At 41.5% G+C, this 24,832-nt stretch overlaps 1 protein-coding gene across 25 annotated transcripts in view; it reads right to left on the bottom strand.

Moving 5' to 3' along the window:
• Nucleotides 1-24,832, bottom strand: part of SVIL (supervillin) — a 278,042-nt gene that overhangs the window by 117,789 nt on the left and 135,421 nt on the right. For 23 of the 25 annotated variants that reach the window (XM_064284985.1, XM_064284978.1, XM_064284980.1 and 20 more), the window contains 2 exons: nt 10,442-10,499; nt 3,486-3,577 (listed from right to left, as the gene is read on the bottom strand). The gene's annotated coding sequence lies outside the window, so the exon portion shown is untranslated. Of the gene's footprint in view, nt 1-101; nt 2,632-3,485; nt 3,578-10,441; nt 10,500-22,156; nt 22,314-24,832 lie in introns of all 25 variants that reach the window. The other 2 variants (XM_064284990.1, XM_064284987.1) reach the window with 2 other exon arrangements.

Here is a 24,832-nt window from a genome sequence, read left to right as displayed (position 1 = left end):
CCTAAATGAGACACAGGATAGAGTATCAGGAGCCCTAGTGGTGAAATGGTTAAGCTCTTGGTTACCAAGCAAGGTTTGAAAGGTTGACAGTTCGAACTCACCCAGCAGCTCCGAGGGAGAAAGACCCGGTGATCTGGTTCTGTTAAGATTACAGCCAAGAAAACCCTACGGGGCCGTCCTACTCTGTCACATGGGGTTACTATGAGCCAGAATCGATTCGACATCACCCAGCAACAAAAACAGCAACATATTAGTAAAGTCCTGTGTAGCATAATGGACACTTTCATGATACCTTTTCTCCTTCAAAATTATTTCAGCTAGGTAAATATAAAAATATTAACTCACATAGTGTAACCTCAATGGGAAAAAGTTAACATACACATTTTTTGTTCTGAGACTGCTGAAAATCACTTTCACTTCATTAACATTTTTATTTAATTTTTTTAAATTTTCTACGAAAATTATACAACTAAAAACATTAAAAAAAAAAAAAAGATTCCAGCACTACAGTGAAAAAGCTAAGCAACAAGTTGCTTCCTGCCATTCTTTATTTCTCATATTCTAGAAAAATCAGGTTGATTCCAACTCATGACGACCCCACGTGTGTCAGAGTAGGACTGTGCTCCATAGGGTTTCCAATGGCTGATTTTTCAGAAGTAGATCATCAGGCCTTTCTTCTGAGACGCCTCTGGTTGGACTCGAACCTCCAACCTTACGGTTAGCAGCTGACCACATTAACCATTTGCATGACCCAGGGACTTCATATTCTAGAAGGGAAGATCAGTTAAACGGGAGACTGTGCAAACCTCCCACCCGCCACAGAACTGTACTTTCCTATGGTCATTACCACCCTGTTTCTATATCTGTAAGGACAAAGGTAACATGAGAAGGAAGTAAGCTGATGGTCAGAATACTAGTTCATCATTAAAACAGAACCCCAAGATGGCCTGGGGCAGTGACAGAAAAGCAGGGGACAGGGAGGGCAGGCCAAGTGACCCTGCTACCTGGGGTGATCAACTCAATACTTGTCACCTGACAGCTGCTCACTTCTGGGGACAAGAAGAAAAGCCCTCGGCTAGCATGTAACAGACACAGCGGTGTACCTCATCAGCATTGCGGGCTTGCAGAATGCTGGCTGTGGAATAGATGAGAGTCCCCTAGAGGCAACAGTGGCCTTCTGAGTGTGACATTGCTTTGTTGTGAGCCCTGCACTGCATGATGTTGTGTACGCCTTGCTCTCCCACCAAATGGCAACACACCCCAGTTACCGCGATGCAAAAATGCCCCCACACGTTTCCAAAGCCCCACAGGGACAGTGCCATTCTGGACTGAGAATCACTGGTCCCAGTACAAAGGTGTCAAACAGGAAGGCTGTCCCCTAGGCACCAGTGCCCTAGGTTGAGCCAGTGACAGACATCACTAGGCCATTGCTGCACTCTTTTGATCAAGCCTAGACTCCAATTCAAAGTCATTTCAAGCCTAATGCCTGGCAGTTAGTATCCATCGTCATAGGTGGTGCTTGAAATGAAACTTTAGAGTCCGCTCTGATTGTCATATAGCTTATCAAATATGTAATTACTAAACTAGTGGACCGTCACCCATCTGTTGGTCTGTCATACTGTGGTGGCCTATATTTCAAACACCAGCAGGGTCACTGGCAGTCCACCTTCCAGTGTCATAGCAACACACAAGCAACCACAGTATAACAAACTGACAGATGGGTGGTGGTTAAAAGGACTAGCACCTCATATTGTTTTTAATTTTTTTGATTCTAGTAATTTATAGTATTGTTCATCAAAAGAGAAACCTGGGTGGAAAAAGGAGACAAGGGACTCCTCAAGCTGGTGGAAACAACTTTTGCTATATAGAACTTTGCCTTTTGGTCAGCTTTTCTAAGCTACTGTTAAAGTCATGCTTTGTTTTGATATAGATTGTAAACACTGTGACTCCAACTAAATTGAGATTCTCTGACTTTTACGAAGGAGTCTTAAAAATTGGAGGGGCTCTTCCATTTCACACCTGGTCCCATCAAGGTAGGAACCCCTCTATGGCACTTTAGACCTTGAGTATAGGGACACATGACCTCTCCTTCGATACTTAATGAGGTGAGCTTAGCAGATCATGGTGTGGGCCATTTCATTTCTAGGTACCATGAATTGTGGCAATTTTCTTTCTCATATGAAGTCTCATGTACCCTTTGTAATTGTCTTTGGCTTCGGGCAATACAGACAAGCCTACATTTTAGTTGACAGTCTTCTAAGTATTTGAAGATTGCGTGATGCTCCATCAGACTAGGCCCAGGCAGATCATCCTCTCACCACTCAGGATACGCTCCAGTTTGCCAGCAGGCCTTTCAAACTGGACTGAGTTTCTGTTAAAAGAGCATGTTTTCTGGTCTCATTTCTTTTGGACTTGGTATCTTTTTTTTTTTTTTTCCCAAGTAGAAAAAAAATCCGATCTCCTACCAAACCCGTTTCTTCTAAAGTAAGGGTTACAAAGCTCATTCAAGATGAAGACTTTTTTTTGAACTGGTACTCAATGATTATTTCTTGTGCTCACGTTACACTTGGTGAAAACAAAGATCAGGTAATTTTCATGAAGTCATCAGGTCACTGGCAAAACCAGGGGTAGCTGGGTTAGAGAAAATGCAAATATTTTAATGTACGTACTTCTTTACCAGTGAAAATACTAATTTTCTAAACATTTATGGGTGCCCACCTGTACAAATCAACTTTATGGCAACTAACAACAAAAACGAACCTGGGGAAGAGGAGTACCTGGGTAGTACAAATGGTCAATGCTGTAGGCTACTAATCAAAGGGTTGGAGGCTTGAGTCCACTCAGAGGTGCAACGGAAGAGAGGCCTGGTGATCTACTTCTGAAAAATCTGTGACTGAAAACCCTATGGAGCACAGTTCTACCCTGCACATATGAGCTTGCTGTAAGTTGGAATCACTTCATAGCAACTGGGTTTTTTTTTTTTTTTTTTTTTACTTAGCAAAGATAGTTAAGATATAGTCTGCACTGAGGTTCGTAGCCTAGTCGGGGGCTACAAGATATTAAGTGTAAATGGCATAAACTCGAGAAGCATCAAGTGACATGGACAGCAGACCACAGGGTGTGTGGGAGTGGGCAGATGTGAGGAAGCAAGAGCTTTGAGCGGCACTATCTGCTTCTTGGAGAAGTTTAAGGGTAGGAAGGTGGAATGAGATAAATTGATTCTAGGTTCCCTCTCACCCTTCCCACCAAGCCTCCAGTGACTACTGGACGATGTCTAGAACTGAAGGGCAAGAGTAAGCAGAAAGAGGAAAATTAAAAAATGCAAGGTAAGCAGTAATTTAATTGAGACTAACTCTTGGATGAGGTGGGGAAGGACATAAAGGCAGTACAAGCTGGATTTAATTAGACAGTTTTCCTGAAAGAAATTCAGATCACACAATACTTATATGCCCTGGACACTGGTTAACAATTTTAAAAAGTCTTACCTTTAGGAAGTGCAGCTAAAAACTTAGCATCGATTCCTCTTTTGCCGTTAGTAAATTGTTCTTTATCTTCGAATGAAAATTCTTTCTGAAAGCTAAAATTTATTAAATTAATAAAAATTTTAAAGTCAATTTAACAAGATATACAGTAGTAAGTGAAAAATACAGAACATAAAAATTTATCCATTTTTATGGTCAAAAAAACAAAAACAAAAATCAGTAGGCATTGAGTCCAATCCTACTCATAACAACCCTGTGAGTGTCAGAGTAAAACTATGCTCCATAGGGTTTTCAATGGCTGATTTTTCCAAAGGAAAATGCCAGGCCTTTCTTCCAAGGTGCCTCTGGGTGGACTCGAACCTCCAAACTTTTGCTTAGCAGCTGGGCATGTTAACCATTTGCACCACCCAGGGACTCTGGTTCTATGGTTGTTTTTGTTGTTGGGAGCTGTCATGTCAGTTCCAACCCAGAGCAACCCCATGTAACAGAGAACTGCCCCACAGCGTTTTCTTGGCTGTAACCTTTACGGAAGCAGATCACCAAGTCTACAGTTACATACGGCTAAATATAGTCATGCAAATCACAAGTAAAATGTTTTATCTGGAGGAGGTAATTGGCAATTAAAAAAATTATTTCTATTTCTTTTCCTGTTTTGATATTATTTGTATAATTAAATAATTAAATCAGGATCAGCAGTGGGCCTGGCGTAGGGTGGTGAAAATGCACAAGTGGGAGCCCTACTCTTGGTTCAGACCAACAATCCACTGTAGGCCCACCAATAACTGTGGCAGCTCAGATTCACCACCTGACCTCCCTGTGACACAATTTCTTCATCAGGAAATTCAGCAACTTGCCTAAGTGATCTATAGGTTTTCCCTCCAGTGTTAAAATTATATTAAAGTAACAAATGCCTTCAAACAACCAATAAATTAGAGCACGGTGAACATTCCTGAAAGGTTCATGAGAAAGTGACTTGGAAAAAAACAGGAAACGAAAGGGGAGAATAGTAAAGGAACTGAACACTTAATATTTACTTGTTCCTTATACTAAGCTTATCCCAATACTGGCACACCTTTTACTGGCAAACCATTGAAGAGTTCCTACCTCACAGCGTTTTTGTGAAGATGATTAAGATGTTATTATTAGGTGCTGTCAAGTAAGTCAGTTCTGACTTATATCAACCCCATGTATAGCAGAATGAAACGCTGCCCAGTCCTGCATCATCCTCACAATGGTTGCTAGGTTCGAGCCTCTGTTGCAGCTACTGTGTCAATTCATCTAGTTGAGGGTCTTCTTTTCTTGCTGATGCTCTACTTTACCAAGCGTGATGTTCTTCTCCAGGGACTGGTCCCTCCTGACAACCTGTCCAAAGTACATGAGATGGAAGTCTTGCCATCCTTACTTCTAAGGGGCATTCTGGCTCTACTTCATCCAAGTCAGGTTTGCTCATTCTTCCGGGAGTCCATAGCATATTCAATGTTCTTTACCAACACCATAATTCAAATGCATCAATTCTTCTTCGGTCTTCCTTACTCATTGTCCAGCTGTCACATGCATATGATGTAATTGAAAATACCATGGCTTGGGTCAGGCATAGCTTAGTCCTCAAAGTGACTTCTTTGCTTTTTAACACTTCAGAGAGGTCTTTTACAGCAGATTTGCCCAATGCAATAGGTCATCTGATTTCTTGACTGCTGCTTCCATGGGTGTTGATTGTGAGTCCAAGTAAAACGAAATCCTTGACAACTTCAGTATTCTCTCCATTTATCATGATGTTAGTTAATGGTCTAGTTGTGAGGATTTTTGTTTTCTTTATGTTGAGGTGTAATCCATGGGAAGGCTGTAGTCTTTGATCTTTATCAGTAAATGCTTCAAGTCTTCTTCACTTTCAGCAAGCAAGACTGTGTATCGGTATAACACAGGTTGTTAATGAGTCTTCCTCCAATCCTGATGACTCATTCTTCTTCATATAGTCCAGATTTTCAGATTATTTCGTCAGCATACAGATTTAATAAATATGGTGAAAGGATACAACCCTTATGCACACCTTTTCCAATTTTAAACTACCCAGCATCCCCTTGTTCTGTTCAAACGACTGCCTCTTGGTCTATGTCCAGGTTCTGCATGAGCACAATTATGTGTTCCGGAATTCCCATTCTTCACAGTGTTGTCCATAATTTGTTATGATCCACACAGTCAAAGGCCTTTGCATAGTCAATAAAACACAGGTAAACATCCTTCTGGTATTCTCTGCTTTCTGCCAAGATCTATCTGACATCAGCAATGATATCCCTGGTTCCACGCCCTCTTCTGAATCCGGTCTGAATTTCTGGCAGCTCCCTGTCGATATACCGCTGCAGCCACTTTGGACTGATCTTCAGCAAAATTTTGCTTGCGTGTGATATTAACGATATCGTTCAGTAATTTCTGCATTCCATTGGATCATCTTTCTTTGGAATGGGGACAAATATGAATCTCTTCCAGTAGTTTAGTCAGGTAGCTGTTTTCCAAATTTCTTGGCATAGACGAGTGGGCGCTTCCAGTGTTATATCCATTTGTTGAAATATCTTAATTGGTTTTCCGTCAATTCCCGAAGGCTTGCTTTTCGCCAATGCCTTCACTGCAGCTTGGACTTCTTCAGTACCATCAGTTCTTGATCGTATGCTACTTCCTGAATAATCAGTGTTTATAAACCACTTCACAAACCACTAAGACAAAGAGGCTTCGCCTTAGACACTCTGCCGAACTTTCCCAAAGTGGGGTTTACAAGTTATTGTTCCAACACCGCCTAGCTCCATATGAAATTACTTTCTTAAAAGAAGGTAAAAATATTGTCAACACCAGTATAAAGCATTGCCTTTTCATGGTTGGTTGGAAATCAGTGTAAAATCAAACTCTACTAGGAAAATTTCTCATCGTTTTAAACATGGCTTACTATAAATGCTGTTCCCTCTACCTGAATTCACTCCTTTCCAGCCCCCCTCATCGTGGGTAAGTCTTGTTCCTAGTCTGGGCCTCAGTTTAATCATCACTTCCTCAGGTAAGATGCCTCTGACCCATGGCCTATTTTAGCCAGCACTCTATTCTATATACTGTATTTCTGCAATTTTCTCTTAGGCTATCTGTTCTTTTCCTATTTGCAGCACATATAACAAATGTCATTGTATGTGCTTTTTGAATTTTTTTTTTTTTTAATTTGTCTCTCTGACCAGAGATTTATATGCGTGGGGGCCACATCTGTTTGGTTCACTACTGTATTCCCAATGTCTAACACAGTGCCTGATATTCAATGAATATGTATTGAAGGAATGCACAAATAAATTACTACTACAAAATGCTTCAATGTGTACTAAAATTCCCCTTAAAGTATTGTATACGTTATATACGTTATACACTATTTTTATGTTGTTATTGTTTCGACTCAGAGCAACCTCACGTGACAGAGGAGAACCGCCTTGTAGAGTTTTCTGAGCTGTAATCTTTACGGAAGCAGATCTCGAGGTCTTTCTCCCAAGGAGCCGCTGGGTGCGTTCCAACCACCAACTTTTTGGTTACCAGCCAAGCTTTTAACAGCTGCACCAACAGGGCTCCTTATCTGTATGATAACCCACCGTCGTCGAATCGATTCTGAATCATAACAACCCTATAGGACAGAGTAGAACTGCCCCACAGAGTTTCCAGGGAGTGCCTAGTGGATTCAAACTGCTGACGTTTTGCTTAGCAGCCATAGCTCTTAACCACTACGCCACCAGTGTTTCCTATCTGTATGATAGCCAGGAGCAAATATCATTACAAAGACTGAGAATAATTAGAAGGGCCTAAGGCGCCCTGGAAACCCTGATGGCATAGTGGTTAAGAGCTATGGCTGCTAACCAAAAGGTCAGCAGTTCAAATCTACCAGATGCTCCTTGGAAACTTTGTGGGGCAGTCCTACTCTTCCTGTAGGGTCGCTATGGGTCAGAATCGATTCCACAGCATGGGTTCGGTTTGGTTTGAAGGTCATACATTCGATAATATCAGTTAGACACATTCGTGCTTTCTTCCTTTTTCTCATCTTAGAATAGTACAGTACTGGGAGTGCGTATCTCCCCACTGCCTTTGCTCAGGTTGCAAAATTCACACTAAATTATCAATAACTCTCCAAACATAACATAAAAGGTTATGAGGAAGCAGTAAGTGCAGAAAAGAAGGACTAGGAGGTTGGTATAGAAGGTGTGGCTCTGATTCCCAAGTGTTACAAAAGCTGTGACTAATGCAAGATCCTTCCAGTCAACATGAGAAATGAGGTTTAAAAAAATCATGTTTCTTGCCTGGGCTTTTTATCCACAGGTGGGGGCTATCCAGCAGTGAGAATACAAGCAAGACGTACTAGTAAAGAATTCTGGGCCGTTCACGAATGAGCAACTCCTTGTCTAATGGTCAATGAAACACATAACAAATATCCAAATGAGCCTTTCTGTCCCCCTCTTTCTCGAGCTTCTGAGTCAGAAGAATCAGAGCAGCAGGGCCAGTAGAGCCCGTTGGTAACTGACGCTGTTCGCATCTCCAAAGCACTGAGCTCTCGGGTGCTGGATGCTGCTCTTCCTCCTGATACGTCACTTCCTTGGTGACAACGGGTCAGCAGGTAGCCCCACCTCTGCAGGGACAACTTCGGCAGACTTTGGTGCATTACTACAGCTAACCCCGAAGTTCCGAGCCTGTATTGCAGTATGAAACCACCTCTCCATATATAACTAAAGTAAGAATTACAGACTTAATTTTTCTAATTATAATTTTAAAGCTTTCTAATATTAAGAAGAACCCTTTATCTTTTTTTTTTTTTTAATCCAACTGTTCTCATCTCTTCTGAAACAACAGTCACTCTTTGTGACTAGTTTTTTCATACCTCTGCTTCCCTTACAATAACTTAGGAAGAGATTGAGACCTGCCTCCATAATTTTTTTTTTCTTCTAGTGTTCCATTAACCTACTTAAATGCTCAGCAGTAGCAACAAGGAGAAATTTGATTAAAGTGTGAGCAAAAATTTTCTTCTGTTACTACCTCCTGTCTCTTAAAAACTGTGGATGTGCTACTATTATACCCACTCTGGGTAAGTCTCCCTATAATCTGGTCAGTCTTGAAGTTTAAGTTACAAGATGTAGAAGAAGAAAACTCATTACCTGACATTTTCACCTCTTTTAGTTGGTATCTGCTTGACCAGATTTCTCTTAGGAATGCAGATTCTAGTATCTCTAGTCCACTTTACACTCAGTACACCATGACAAGTGGACTATGGCTGCTAACCGAAAGGTCAGAAGTTTGAGTCTATCCAGAGGCACCCTGGAAGAATGGTCTGGTGATCTACTTCCAATAAATCAGCCACTGAACACCCTATAGAGTGTAGTTCTACTCTGATACACGGGGCTTACCATGAATTGGAAGTGGCTCAATGGCAACTGATTTTATATAAAAAACCCATGATTTCAGAATAGCTGTGTCCCTCTGAGTCTCTCTCCACTGAAGCTTCTGACCTCCCTATTTCATGCTTTTCTCCTGTCATTGAATAAACGATGCCTTTTTCCTGTCTCCCTTTGTATTTCTTCCTCTCTCTTAAGTCACTCATTAGCTCTATTACAGTTAAATCAACCTGCTGGGGACATATTAGGAAATGAGCCTTGGATTCTATTAAATGTATGGCAAATATGAGAAATTTGGGAGCTGTATCAAGCACTAGAAAAGTAAGATTTCATGAGTCAAATAAGACCACCTCACAGATGACCCTGGGTCATTATTGCTCTAATTAACCTGTACCAACAGCAGATGAAGTACATCAAGTCTTCAGCCTATCCACTGTGCTCACAAGATCAACTCAGCCACTGGCAAATGCAGAGCCAGGCTTAGCCTCATGAGGACAGTGGTTAGACAACTGTTTATGCTAATTCCATTGAAATGCAAACCCTTATTTAGTAAAGAGGCAACATCATAATACATTTGGAACAACGGTATCTGAGCAAATGATTAGGGCTTAGGGCCCTCTGACATAACGAAGTTCAAGGTTGAGAACCAGGCCTGAGTGAGTAGGGGTTATGACTTCGTGGCTTTACTTGAAAATCTCAAACTCTCTTAGGGTTAGTGATCTAATAAGAAGTTCCTGAGATACAAATCTCTTGTTTGGCACCGGTTTTAATTTTTACATTGTCTTAACTGCAATTGAACCACAAAATTTGAGCATATTAGGTAAATCAAAAACACCCACAATATCCTGCAGCTAAAGGGAACTGAAAGTGCAGAAGGGTTATGAAAGAGATGCTAAGACCAGGTATCAAAAATTCACAGGGACAGATGGGTGGATGGGTGGATGGGTGGCTGGGTGGGCGGGTGGGTGGATGCGTGGATGGGTGGGTGGATGGATGGATGGGTGGGTGGATGGATGGATGGGTGGGTGGGTGGGTGGATGCGTGGATGGGTGGGTGGGTGGATGGATGGATGGATGGATGGATGGATGGGTGGGTGGATGGATGGATGGATGGATGGACTGAAGGATGGACAGAAGGAAAGAAGACATGAAAGGAGGGAGGAAGGATGGAAGGAAAGAAGAAAGAAAAAACAAGGCAAAACCTTCTCTACAAAAAAATCAAAAGCGCCCTTACTTGATGGGCAGGTTCCAAAATGACAGCCCTTGCTTAGAGGCAGGTGTGAGGGAGAAAAGATAACAGCCCTTCACAAGTTAGTAATTATAAGAGACACCAACATCCTGTCCTCTAAATAGTTCCCATAAACATCCTTAAAGACAAAAGGAAACTCTTCTGGCAGAGGGTACTATCGAGCCCGCTTGCTTTATGTATTTTAATAAATCAAACTCTGGGGAGAAAAGACATTGCCAAACATTTAAACTCAGGAATTAGGAATTTAAGAGGCTAATCTGAAAAGCTATTACAAATCTTCAAAACTTAAGATTCCTTGAGCAAAGGCCACTTTACCTTGGAGCTTTTCTTTGAGGTGGGAATCCAATGAAGCTTAAGTTTTTGTTGTTGAAATCTAAGGGAAGAGAAATAATGTGACATTGAAATAGTTACACAGTAAGGAAAATAAATACAAAAGTAAATAAAAGCTGCAATGGGAAAAAACAATTTTTCAAAGTTCCTTTTGACATAAAATTTAAGATAACGGAAACTGCTAAGCAGGCAAGAAATATGCATACAAAAACGACCCCTTCTAAGAATCAAATTTCACATCAAAATTCTGCATAGTCAAGTTTTCTTTTCGTTGCTTTCCTCCTGAAAAGTAGCCAACAGACTCCATACTCTGACATAGTTCAATGCTATCATCTACATCGGTTATAGTAACAAGGATGATTCAAAGTGACTAAACACTGGATCATCTAGCTATGGGCTCAGAAAAAAAAATGCAGCAAAAGATGAAATAATTTTGGTCAAGGTAAACAGAAATTTGGAAAATAATCACCGCCTGAGAGCTCTGAGGTATTTTAAAGAATAAAGGTGGGGGAGAGGGGTGTGGAGAACAGGTCATGCTTTAGCGGCGCCTTCTATTGTTTTCATTAACGTCTAAAGGACACCACCACATCAAATTAGCCACTTAGTTGTTTGTTTCTGAAGACAAGACATATATTATGTAAGGTCAGTTGGTAACAATTCCATACAGGGAAAACATACATCCTGAGTGAAGGGGTTAATCAAAACCAGGCACAGGCAAAATTCATAACCAGTCTAATGGTAAGTCATCTGTTTTATGGCTCTTGGCACAAAACCCCTGGTCCACCAGGAAAACCACAAGCAGACCACTTACAGAAACTTCCTCCCTTAAGGAAGTCCCTTTCACTGTTTAATATTTGAGGGCAGAAGTCTGAGGAAAAAAGAGGTACACAATACGTCAGATGCTGACACTTCATTACCCATCGACTCACATCCTTAATTATGGAATTTGGAAACTCTAGCTACTACAGAAATGCAATAGAAATGAAAGGTGGAATGTCAACTAAACATCTAGGCTTTTCTCCTAATTATACAACTATCTCATTATATATTTTAGAAAAGGGGACTTATAGTTCCAAAAGCTATCAACTGTTGTAGAATAAAATTGCGAATTTAAGGTCTGAACTGTTCAACTCACTTCCCAACGGTGCATTTGTGCTCAAAAACACTTTTGCTCTACCATGGGCTGAATTTCAAATTGGATATCCAAAATAGCCTCAGCATTTCATTTTTGTTCAATCAGGGAACTGAATATGCGATACCACTTCAGTAGTTAAATTGAAAGGATACATTTTCCTTTGTGCTCAAAAGGAAGGCACTAAAACGACAGTATTTTCTTCCAAACTGTCTCCCATGAAGATTTAATAAAAAGACAGAACACTCACCACTGCCTACTGGAAATAATTTAGGATACACAGCATCTGCTTTAGAAAAACATTGTAGCTAGAGAGCAACATAGCCAGAACTTGATCCAAAGTTTGGGCATTCCAACTTAACTTGCCATTTTTCCTACATAAAAGCTTGAGTGGTTTAGCAATATCTTTAACTTAAAACAGAAAAAAAAAAAAAAAAAAGAAACTCACATTTTCAACACCCGAAAGACAAAGGTACTTTATAAAACCAATTAGCTATTTGAAGTGTCCTTTGAGAAAACAATATAACTATAGGGACAGAGAAAAATACAAGGTAAAGAGTAGGAGCCAAGGATTCATTATGTTCTAAAATAAATATACAAGCGCATCTTGTATCTCTCTGGCCTTACCTTGTTTCTCAGAGAACTTGAAAGCTCCCAAATAACTGGAAATCCCTGGGCTTCTGAACATGGCTGCACACAGAAAGGTTCAGTAGCAGACCCAGCTCTACAGCTGATCCTCAACCAGCCACGGCCTCAGGCCTGTCTAAGCAAAGCTGGGCTGAGATTTTTCAGTGCAGGCAGGGCTGAGCTATCAGGCTCTGGTGTCCTTGAGAACACACTCAGCGCACAGCAGAAGACTGCAGGCTGCAACAGCTCAGACCCGTAATCAGATTACAAGCAGAAATTAGGCCTATGGATGCCGGAACGGACAGGGCTCCAGCAACTGGACCTTTATAATATTACTACCTCAAAGCCACAGATAAATCACAGCTTATGTTCCAGCTAAGTAGACAATGCTAAGTAACCATCCTCGGGGGAGTCAAACACAACTCCTCCTTTCCCTAAAAATAAACAGGCAAACAAACACAAACAAAGACTCTGGAGATATGGGGGAGAGGAGAAGCCAACTAACTGTTTCCAGGCTGCTCCACGCCTGGCTTTGGCTAATATCGTTAAGTGAAGTATTTTACCTAACAGGGAGCCAAAACCCATAATTAAGAGTTAAGATTTATGAACAACATATGAGCAAAATTGTGGGAAAAGAAAAGGCAGCTATCACTAGAAATTCAAACGTTTTAACTTGAGACAGAAGCTGTGAAGCATTATATACTAGACAGTGCCCTGTTAGCTTTTAACGGCAACGTGTACCTGGTGGGCCCACGCAGCGATACTGCATTGCCAAGAAAAATTTGCCATCATTACAGACTGACAGTTTTATAGGTAAAAGGGACATTAAAGAACCCACGGAAATCGTCTCATTTACAAGATAAGGGGAACAGAGAGCTAAAGAAATTACTTGCTTATGGGTAGACAAGTTGTTACTGATAGAACCATCTGTTCTTGTGGAGGTGGGTTCAAGATTGTGATTCGCCCTCTACCCCACCTAGAGACAGAGACCACGGTTTGGTCATCTTTGTATGTTTAGTACTGAACACTATGCCTGGTGCACAGCAGGCCCTCAGTAAATGTTTGCTGAATGACAATATGAAATCATGGAATGAACTTTTCTAAAAGCTAGAGATTGCATTCTTAAGTGACGTTATTAGTTTTATATTATGCTTTCATACCTTTTTTTTTCATACCAGATCGACTTAAATTGATTTCCAAAATACAAACTTAGACTGAAAATGGAGAATTATATGCTAAATTAATTAAGGTAATAAACATACAGTAGGCCAACACGGGTTACTACGAGGGTCAGTGGTAGCATTTGGCTATTTTTCTATATGGCTGGAACCAGGGATATCATTGCTGATATCAGATGGACCCTGGTTGAAAGCAGAGAATACCAGAAGGATGTTTACCTGTGTTTTATTGACTATGCAAAGGCATTTGACTGTGTGGATCATAACAAATTATGGGTAACATTGCGAAGAACGGGAATTCCAGAACACTAAATTGTGCTCGTGCGGAACCTTTATATAGATCAAGAGGCAGGTTCGGGCAAGGGGATACTGCATGGTTTAAAGTCAGGAAAGGAGTGCGTTGGGGCTGTATCCTTTCACCATACCTATTCAATCTGTATGCTGAGCAAATAATCCAAGAAGGGGGACTATATGAAGAAGAACGGGGCATCAGGATTGGAAGAAGACTCATTAACAACCTGCATTATGCAGATGATACAACCTTGCTTGCTGAAAGTGAAGAGGACTTGAAGCACTTACTAACGAAGATCAAAGACCACAGCCTTCAGTATGGATTACACCTCAACATAAAGAAAACAAAAATCTTCACAAGTGGACCAATAACCAACATCATGATAAACGGAGAAAAGACTGAAGTTGTCAAGGATTTCATTTTACTTGGGTCCACGATCAAGACCCATGGAAGCAGCAGTCAAGAAATCAAAAGACGCATTGCACTGGGCAAATCTGCTGCAAAGGACCTCTTCAAAGTGTTGAAAAGCAAAGATGTCACCCTGAAGACTAAGGTGCACCTGACCCAAGCCATGATATTTTCAATCGAATTTTTTTTTTTCAGATGCATGCGAAAGCTGGACAACGAATAAGGAAGACCGAAGAAGAATTGACACCTTTGAATTGTGGTGTTGGTGAAGGATATTGAATATACCGTGGACTGTCAAAAGAACAAATAAATCTGTCTTGGAACAAGTACAACCAGAATGTTCCCTAGAAGCGAGGATGGCAAGGCTATGTTGTACATAGTTTGGACATGTTTCAGGGGGGATCAGTCCCTGGAGAAGGACATCATGCTTGGTAAAGCACAGGGGCAGCGGGAAAGAGGAAGACCCTCAAAGAGATGGTTTGACACAGTGGCTGCAACAATGGGCTCAAGCATAACAATGATTGTGAGCATGGCACAGGACCGGGCAGCGTTTCATTCTGTGGTACACAGGGTCACCATGGGTCAGAATCGACTCGATGGCACCTAACAACAACAACAACTATATGGCTGATTAGTTGAACTCTTATAAGAAGGGAAGAAAAGATGGCAAATAGGGCAGTAAAAAAAAAAAAAAAAAACTCAGCAAAAAACAATGTATCATGGATAACTGTAGTAGCAATTTTATTGTAGGATCATGGCTAAATGGGAACAAAAAGGGAGAAAAGGAGGTTGTTGGGAGACAGCCCTATAGCCTACACTGGCCTAATTGGTAAAGGCCTAACTATTGGGTACGCTCTGACACTGAGAGGGGTGCTTAGGCTAGCTACTGGATGCTTTTCCCAAACCTTATATGATTTCTGGCAACGCTGGTGGCATAGTGGTTAAGTGCTACAGCTGCTAACCAAAGGGTCGGCAGTTCGAATCCTCCAGGCACTCTTTGGAAACTCTTTGGGGCAGTTCTACTCTGTCCTATAGAGTTCTACTCTGTTCTATAGGGTCGCTATAAGGCGGAATCGACTCAACAGCACTGGGTTTGGTTTGTTTTTTTTAATATGATTTCTGGGTCTAATTATCCCAGGCATGAGTAGCTAAGACCTATCCAAAGATTTAAGGCAAGGACAGAAGTCAGTGTGCCAACTGGGAGGTGGATACAAGAAAGCAACTGATACTCTAAGGTTCTTCCTTCCGTTCCCAAGGCTCCCACCTCACTGGAGAAGGACAGGACATGGATATTACTACGCAACATTGTAGACTGTGTGAAACAATGGCTCAATGGCTCTACTTCTAGAAATGTACCCAAGGAAATTACTATGAGGGAGTACAAAGATGTTTATCACAGTTTTATTTATAAATGTATAAACCTGGAACTAATCTAAATAAGGGGATATAATAGTGGGATGCATAAAGAAATTACACAATAAAAGCAGGTTTTGAATTCAATTAGTGATTTGGATTTTTTTTCATGTTATATTAGATACACAGACACCCCTAGTCAGAAAGAGTAAATGGGCCAAAATATTAATCTGTTCACAGCTCAGAGGTAACTCTGTTCACGTTTGCCATCTCTATTCTCTAAGTTTCCACAACATACATGAATTAGTTCTACAGTTACCAAAACAATTAAGTACAAATGAAGATGAAGGCAATTGGACCTCTTAAAATTCTCAAGGCTTAGGCTTGGGGACACATACTAAGAGAAACACTGCTGTGAATGGATTTGCATCTGCAGAGCTGTAGCACAATGTCAACCTGCCTGCTGCTTCCACACATGTGCATCTTCTTGGCTATAAATCAAGACGTTGACCCAGACAACCACTGATGTCCCTGATAATATCAAATACAGTCTTTCTCAAACTCAGCACCAGGTGGGCCATAATGCATGGAAGAGCCTGGATCACCTCACCTTGCTAACAACACTGAACTCACCTGTTAAAACGCTTTTATACATTTTCTTCCCTCTCAATATTTCTTTATTAACAATCAAACTTTTCCCGACAAAAAATCTCCACTGTCTCCTAGCTAAGGAGCCCTGGTGGTGCAGTGGTTAAACTCTTGGCTGCTGGCTGAAAGGTCGGTGGTTCGAACCCACAAGCTGCTTCACGGGGAGAAAAACGTGGAATCAGCTTCTGCAAAGATCACAGCCTTGGAAATCCTACGGGGGAGCTCTACTCTGTATGATAGGGTCTCTAGGAGTTGGAATTGACTTGATGGCAGGCAACAGGTTTGGTTTTGGTTTGGTTTCGTAGCTAAAGGATTATAAAAACTCGAAGGGCAAGACCTAAAACACACTCCCTGTGTGTATTCTGCAGACTGCCTTGCACAGTGCATTGATCAGAGCAAGTAAGCTACAAATATTGATGGATTCATTCAACTAATCAAGAGACCAGCAATGAAACCACTTCTATTCTTCCTCATTCTTAGATGAGTAGCCAACTCTATTTCCTAACTAGGTGGCATCAAGGAAAATTGTCACCACTCTTTCCTGACCTTGATACTCCTACTAAAGTAGTCTTATCGTTCCTAAAATGTGACGTGATGATGTGGAACATATATATTTGTGTGCAGGGAGAAGCAGGAAGAAGATATTAAGGATTTGCTGAGTAAAAACAGGGAAGATGAGTCCTGTAGTCCAAATGTGGACAATGTTGGTGGGAGTCCAGGTGAGAATGATTACCTCAACTGTCACGGTCAAAAGACAAGGCATTAGATCACAAAGGATCATGGTATTAAGCTCAGTTCACAGCTGTGGCTCCAGATGACATGGAGGCTGTATGGAGTAGTGATATCCTGTCAGTTGTTCTGTCTGACAACACTTCATCTGCCCCTGCAACACATGTGGCAGCTCTATTTTAGCAGTCAGCATGGTAAAGAAAATGGAAATGAAGCAAATGAAAAGGCAAAAAGCTGAGTACCCCAATTGGAAACTAGCCATTGTCTATCACACCTGGTGTAAAGACGTACAGAATACAGATAAGCCCCGCCTACCTGTCCCAGTGTTCACCAGGTGGCAGCATGATACCAAATGTTCTAAACTCATTTCCAGTTGCCCTCGAGTTGACTCCAACTCAAGGCGACCTCTTATGTGCCACAGTACAGCCGTACTCCACAGGGCTCTCAATGACTGATTTTTCAGAAGTAGATCACCAGGCCTTTCTTCCGAGGCACTCATGGGTAGATTTGAACCACCATCCTTTCCATTAGCAGCCAAGTGCATTAACTGAGTGCACCACCCAGGGGCTCCACTGAGGGCATTAAGCTCATCTGACCCTCTCAAAAGCCTGAGAGGGAGCCTATAACCATTCCTATTTGCAGACGAGGAAACTGAGATACAGAGTGATGGAGAATAAATACTGAAGCCTAGATGGACTAGTTAAAATGTATATTTAAAGGCCCTTGGTACCGGTGTGTGCCAGCAAAACAACCATTCACTGGTCAGCACAAACATCACCAAAGAGGTCGCTATGAAGGTGAGGTCAGGACTAAATGAGAGGATGGACATGGAAGCGCTCTGGAAAAAGGAGCACATTACTTAAGCCACACACTGAGCTGTATATTGAAAGGAGATACAGGTGTAGCACACACTCTGCAGAGGCGTGGGTAACGTCACCCTGTGTCCCTGTTAGAGCTGAGCAGCCGGTGAAGCACTCCCAGTCTACCGGAAATGAGCTGACGTTGAAATGGGCAATACATGGCAGAGTGAAATTATGACCAGCAACAGTTTGAAAGCATCCAGTCTGTGAGTTACTGATACATTTCTAAAACCAAAAAAAAAAAAAAAAAAATTACCACAGAAATGACTTTAATGAAATCTACTACAGATTGCCAGAGTGAAATTCCGAAGTGAAGGATATATTTTTATAGCCTAGGAAAGGAGTATTTTATATGCAAGAAACACCCATAAATGGTATTCTCATTTTCTTGGATGGATTTTATTTATGTACGCAGATCCTTAATCTGGGGCAAAATTGCACGACATGAGGTAATCCCACCACTGGGAAGCCCATTTAATCCTTTCATTTCCCTTTTATCACGTACTGGTTATTCAGACACTCCAGATTGCTTATTTCAGCGTAATTCTCCTCCTGTGTGGACTGGGAAACGTTCTGTGAATTTTGGTTAGTGGTAATATTTTGGACAAGTCTGCAAGTCAAATTTTGCATTGGATCACTACATAAGGTAATTTAAAACAGGCCAAGTAGGTAGAGATGAAAAGGCAAAGCACTTTCGACCATCAGAAACATTACAACTCACAGCTATTTCTTTATCAGATGTGTTGAAAGCATCATGCCAGTCTCACTATATTTCAGAATTCTTTTTTAAAGAAAAGCCTGCATTGCAACCCCCTGAAAGACTTATTAATGTCTTTAAAGCAAATATTCAACTGAGTAACGTTAACATTTACAGTGAAAATTATCTTATCTCTAATCATTTTAAGTTCTGGCCTATTTTGATCTATAACTAATGATTCTGGTGGGGGCAGGGGAGGGATCCAGATATCTTAAAGAAAGAGAGGACGGTCAACTGTTTCTCTGAGCGAGAGAAAAGATGAAGGCAAGATCCATTTCATGTTTCAAATGTGCATCGACAGTTAAGCACAAAGCTGTGGAAAGATGCACAACCATCTGAGACGAGCATCCTGATGAGGGGCCCTGGACCTATGATCCAGGCTGCCCTGCCAGGGGTCCTTCCCTTCTGCAAGGCCTGGGGAGACACCCAGAATGCTTTCAGCCTAGTCAAAGCACCAAGGGACAAAGTTTCTTTAACAATGATTTGACGGATAAATATAAGCTTAGGTTTTTACTAAGTAAAATGTGAAGCTGCAGAACGCTGCATCTCACAGCTGGAGAGGCCATGGAGAACACCTGGTCCGAGGCTCTCCTTTCATGGGGGAGGAAACCCTGAGCAAGGGGGAGGGAGGAGTCTGGCACTATTAGTATTACCCAGGGAGGTCGGAGAAGCCTTCTGCCAACTCCAATAATTCCAGACTCACTATTTGATGGTTTTCACACGAACCCAAAGCAAGGAAACACTGAATCATCAGATGTAAGAATTTTTTATGAGTCTAAAAATCCAGATGGCAGACAAGTAAGTATATAAAATGCTGATACCTGATAGATCATAACTGTTCAAGAGTTATACTTGAGTGATTTGAAGGAAAGAGCTTGCAATGAAAAGTATTTCTGGGCCTCCTTGGTCTATGAGGAAACCCTGGTGGTGCAGTGGTTAAGAGCTATGGCTGCTAACCAAAAGGTCAGCAGTTCGAATCCACCAGGCACTCCCTGCAAACTCTATGGGGCAGTTCTACTCTGTCCTATAGGGTCGCCATGAGTCGGAATCGGCTCAACGGCAATGGGTTGGTGCACCACCACCCTGGGTGGTGCAAACGGTTAAGCACTCCATTACTAACAGAAAGGTTGGTGGTCGTAACCCACCTGAGGCTCCTCAGAAGAAAGGCCTGGCAATCTGCTTCCAAAAGGTTGCAGCCTTGAAAACCCTATGGAGTAATTGTACTCTGCACATATGTGGTCGCCACAGGTCTGAGTTGACTCAGTGGCAACTGGTTTGGTTTTTGGTTTGGTCTTTTCAAAGTATCTTAGTAAAAACAACAACAATGGCAACCTCAACAACAATCAGTATGATAATCCAAGAAAAGCTTAACCACCTGCCATTTCTGAGGTCTCCAAAAGTTTTTCACAAGGTTACAGCATGGACCCCAAGACCTAACCAACCTATCACAGCAGGTCCCCAGGACATTGGCTGATTGGTGGGGAACAAGGGATGTGACAAGTTCTTGCCAACCTTTTCTGCGTCAGAAGAGGGTAATTCTCTCTCCTCACCCCTGCAATATGCCCTAGGGAAGCTGATCCTGTTCTCACAGCCTGAGTGACACAGGAAGGTGGTGACAAAGAAACAGAGGACACTCTGCTTGCTGAAATGACTAAAAATATGTTTATACTTACTAGTAAGGCAAGTGATATCAAACTTTGGTGTACTTCAGAGTCACATGGGGTGCTTGTTAAAATGAAGGCCCCTCCACCACAGATGATCACAATATGCTCTAAAGCTCGAAAACCAAATAATATGAGCCATTCATGATATTAAGTCCAGGAGGACAGAAAAATAATCAAATGGTGTGAGTTTGATGAAGGAAGGCTTCTTAGAGTAGGTGCTTGAGGAGCTTAGTTGTGAAGGATGTAATGACAATTGATGAATGGAGAGGAGAAGACTAGACTGCCAGGAGCAAGAGGTGCCATAGGCATGAAAGGCGAATGAGGATCATGTTTAAAGGGGGCGTGAGCTTAAATGCTGCATCACATTCAGAAGGAATGTGAGATGGGGTCTGAACAGGCCATTAAGCTGTGAGGAAGACAACGGAGAACTTCCCAGAATGAAGAGATCAGATCCCATATATAAGAAAATGAGAGCCATTGCTGAAGCCCACGTGGAAAAAGGAATTTCAAAATCTCTTCACCGACGTGAAATATATCATGCTACACCGTCTTTTAGGTCGTGAGAAAATACTTTTCTTAGAAGCACACATGTTTTTGTCATTAGTTGCCATCGAGTCTGTTTCTACTCACGGAGGCCTTATATACAAAAGGATGAATTGTTGCCTGGTCCTGTGCAATCTTCATGATCTCTGGATGTTTGAGTCCATTGTTGTGGTTATTACGGCAATCCATTTCACTGAGGGTTCCCCTCATTTTTGCTGACCCTATGACCCTATGACATTATGAGTCAGAATCGACTCAATAGCAATGGTTTTTTTTTTTTTTTTTTCATTTCTACTTTACCAACCATGATGTCTTTTTCTAGTGATTGGTTGTTTCTTGGGGATGTGTCCAAAGCAGGTGAGTCGAAGTCTTGCCAAACTTGCTTCTGAAGACTATTCTGGTTTACAGAAAAATACATGTACTGCCCTAGTAATTTCATAATCATGGTTTGTGTGCCTCTTACCATTTCAAGCTCTGTACTAGAACTCTGGACAGTGAAATACAACGGCTTATAAAAATCAAAAAAATTTTAAACATATTGAACTTCTTTTTTTATTGTGATTTAGGTGAAAGTCTACAGAGCAAATGGTTTCTCATTCAAAAATTTACACCCAAATTGTTTCACGGCATTGGCTGCAATCCGCATTGTGTCAGCACTCTTCCTTTTTCCCTTTCCACCCCAGGTTCTCTGTGTCCAGTCGTCCAGTTTTCCTGGCTCCTTCTGCCTTCTAGTCTTTGTTCCTGGGTAGGTGTTGCCCATTTAATCTCCTGTACTTGATTGATCTAAGAAGCAGATTCCTCACAAGTGTTGTTTGTTTTGTAGGCCTGCCTAAACTTTGGTTGAAAGGTGAACTTCAGGAGTGGCTTCGGTTCTGAGTTAGAAGGGTGTCCAGGGGCCACAGTCTCCAAGGTTCTTCCAGTCTCTGTCAGACTAGTAAATCTGGTCTTCTTTGAGCATTTGATCATTTGTTCTACATTTATCTCTTATTCTGTCTGGGGCCCTCAGTCAGAGCAGTAGGTAGCGGTAACTGGGTACCATCTAGTTCTTCTGGTCTCAGGGTTGTGTAGGCTGTGATTCATGTAGACTAATTGCTCCCTTGAGTCTTTAGTTTTTCCCCCCCTCTCTTTTGCTCTGGACTAGAAGAGACCGATAGTTGTATTTCAGATGAAAAGCCGAATTTTTCTGATGAAGAAACTAATTACTGTGACCCCTCCATGCATCAGAACCTGGCCCACGGCTGGCCACAGTGCTGGCTGTACCTTGGTCTCTATTATCGGACATGACAGGTCAGCTGTCAGGTCACAGGACAGTTAATCCAATGAAACAGTGACTGCCCAGGATGTAAATTACAGGGGGAATTCACAGTGTTGAGAACAAGACATAAATTGTAGGCCAATATTTTCTATTATCTGCCTAAAATTTCCAGTTAGAGGTTCAGCCAGATACCTGCACTCAATATGCAAAAGACATATTTCAAAGACTTCGTGCCTACACTTCTGATCACATACCTTTGCAATGTCTTGCAATGTATACTCACTGCATCTCTAGAACCGTCCCTTCTTTTCGCACAGGATTCACCAGGGGTTGGAAACTAGGTTGGGTGGTGTGTTGAATAAGAGACGGTTCCTGCCTTTAACAAGTTCACAGTGTAGACACAGAACTCACCTAATGAACAGAGGACAAATTTTCATACCTAGGTGTCAAAGTCCCTCACCACCTTGATATCCCCTGACCCTTTGAGTTTCCCTATTTCTTCCTTTGTTCTAATCAAGTACATGTTTTCTCCATAGATGATGCATTCTTTCCAGATACAACGACTGACAGCTCTCTAGAACTTTAAAGCAAGACCACAAACAGTTGACACACACACCACTGCAGATTACTGCGAGGACTTCCTAAAAGAGAGAACATTTGGCACTTCCTTCCTTTTCTTAAATTCAAAACCCTTTACTACATCAGATAAAGTATTGTAACTGTGACAATGCCTGTAAAACGATCGTGTAAACTGTAATGTTCTAGACCAATGTGAATTATCACATTATTTTTTCACATGCCTCCTGGTTTGGAGAGAAATACTATTGTTCTATTGTAGCAATTCATTTACTGAAGTAATTAAAGAATAAATAAAACCACTGATTAAAACAGTATAATCCATTTGAGTCAGTGATCACATCATTTCCTTTCCCCCAAAAGGCCAGTTTTTAGCTTTCCAAAAAGAAAATGATTATCCCTCAAATTAATCCTTTGTCATTAAAGCTATAGACACACATTTTAAAATCAAATCAGAAAACTCAGTTATCCACCCACTAGAATTCTCACGTCCTCATTCAAGATACGTAGGGTATAAAATTTCAAGCCATGATCTCCAAATTTACAATACAGCAGACTTTTGCGGCCTGTAATTCAGGCTGTCAAAGTTTATGCTCAAACAAGAAGCTACTGCCCACCATCTCCTGACATCTTTGTGATGCGTAAAGAAATTGGACCCTCCTCAGAGATCTCTTCACTCCTTCTTGGATTTGACACATTTAATCTTTTTTCTCTTTAAACTCTGAAGTTCCATAGTTTTTTCCCCCAGGGGAAAAAACTTCGCATCAAGTTTCAGGGGTCATCTGAAGTCAAGACCAAGCTAGCTAGCTCCCTTTTGCACAAGTGAAAACTTCCTGCGTTAAGAGCAAGTAACTCAGAAAGTCAATAGCCTGTGCCTTTGGGCAGCCAGTCAGCTAAGTAGTCAACAGAAATGGAAACCAGGGCTTCTAACCTGTTGTTTCTGGTTCTAACTTCTGCTAAGAATTTACATTTCTAACAAGTTCCCTGCTGAGAATTTGCATTTCTATCGAGTTCTAAAAAGTTATACATAAGAATCACCTTAGAATCTTGTTAAAATGTAGATTCTGATTCAGTATATCTGGGGTAGAAATGCAAATTCTCAACAGAGCTTTGAGCTGAAGAAACCAGTTCAAAGCCCTGATGGAAATAGGTATTTAAAATAGAGGAAAAAAAAATGTATTTCTTTAACAGTAGAGGAGAAGTGAATTTGCCCTTTCTTATTAATAATAAATAAATAAATAAATAAAAATTTTTTCTTAATTAATGACAGAAGCGTACAGTAAGCCATTGAAAAGAGGATCACAAGGAAAGGATCCATGGTCGAAGCAGACGCTAGCCAGCAGCACTTCAGATGTCACCTCCAAATTGGGGTAAAAGTCCACACAAACATATTTAGTCTGACTCCAGCAGTCATCCGTCAGCGGTGGTTTGCGTGTTGCTATGATGTTTTCAGTGGAGCTTCCAGACTAAGACAAACTAGGAAGAAAGGGCTGGTGATCTACTTCTGAAAATCAGCCAGTGAAAACCCTTTGGGTCATGACAGTCCACAACCGATCATGGGAACAGGGCAGGGCTGAGCTGTGTTTCAGTCCACTGTGCACGGGGTTGCCACGAATTGGTGCTGACTTGATGGCAGATATGGTCGCTATGAGTGAAACTGACTCGATGGCAATAGGTTTCTGGTTTTAACAACCACTCCAGCAGCAGGAACTGTCTCTGTTCTTGTGAAGTAGCCAGAGAGCTTTGCTACAACAAGATCTCTGCTGGGAGAGAACTCCAGCATGCAAACAGGGCAGTTAGAGGGAACCGCAGCTTGGTCCTTCCCTCCTGGTAGGCTGCCCAGCTCCTGTTCCAGGTACAGAAATATTAAACTTAACCAAAAAAGGATGCTTAGACAAGAGACAAGGACTTGAAAGCTCTCCTGCAAGGCCACCTGTGTCATGAGTAACAAATGCTCCTCCTCCGTTCGCTCATTCTATCCTGAGCAGCCTTGGTTCAGGAGTTATAACTGTTTGATTTCAAGAACCTGAGTCTGAGAACAAAATGTCCATGTAGAAAAAAACTCAAAAAGAAAAGGTAGATTCGGCCTTAAAATTTCAATCACCTAGTTACTTCTTTGGATGCTAAGCTGTCGCTATTAACCACACATACTCATTAAACCTTATTATTGAAGAGAATGAAAAGGGAGAGGAGAGAAAGAATACAATTACTGTAATTTAAGAAGAAAAATTGACAATAGAGAGGTCATTTAAGAGTTCATCCAGGCTCACCCTATATTTTATGCAGGGCAAAGGAAGTGACTTGTGCAAGGTCACTCAGCCAATGTGCAGTCACCTTTCAAAACAGGTCTGGTC

Source organism: Loxodonta africana, chromosome 4 (genome assembly GCF_030014295.1).
Source record: "Loxodonta africana isolate mLoxAfr1 chromosome 4, mLoxAfr1.hap2, whole genome shotgun sequence".
NCBI lineage: Eukaryota > Metazoa > Chordata > Mammalia > Proboscidea > Elephantidae > Loxodonta > Loxodonta africana.
The sequence above is the reverse complement of the archived record's forward strand: the minus strand, read 5'-3'. Positions and strand labels throughout refer to the sequence as shown.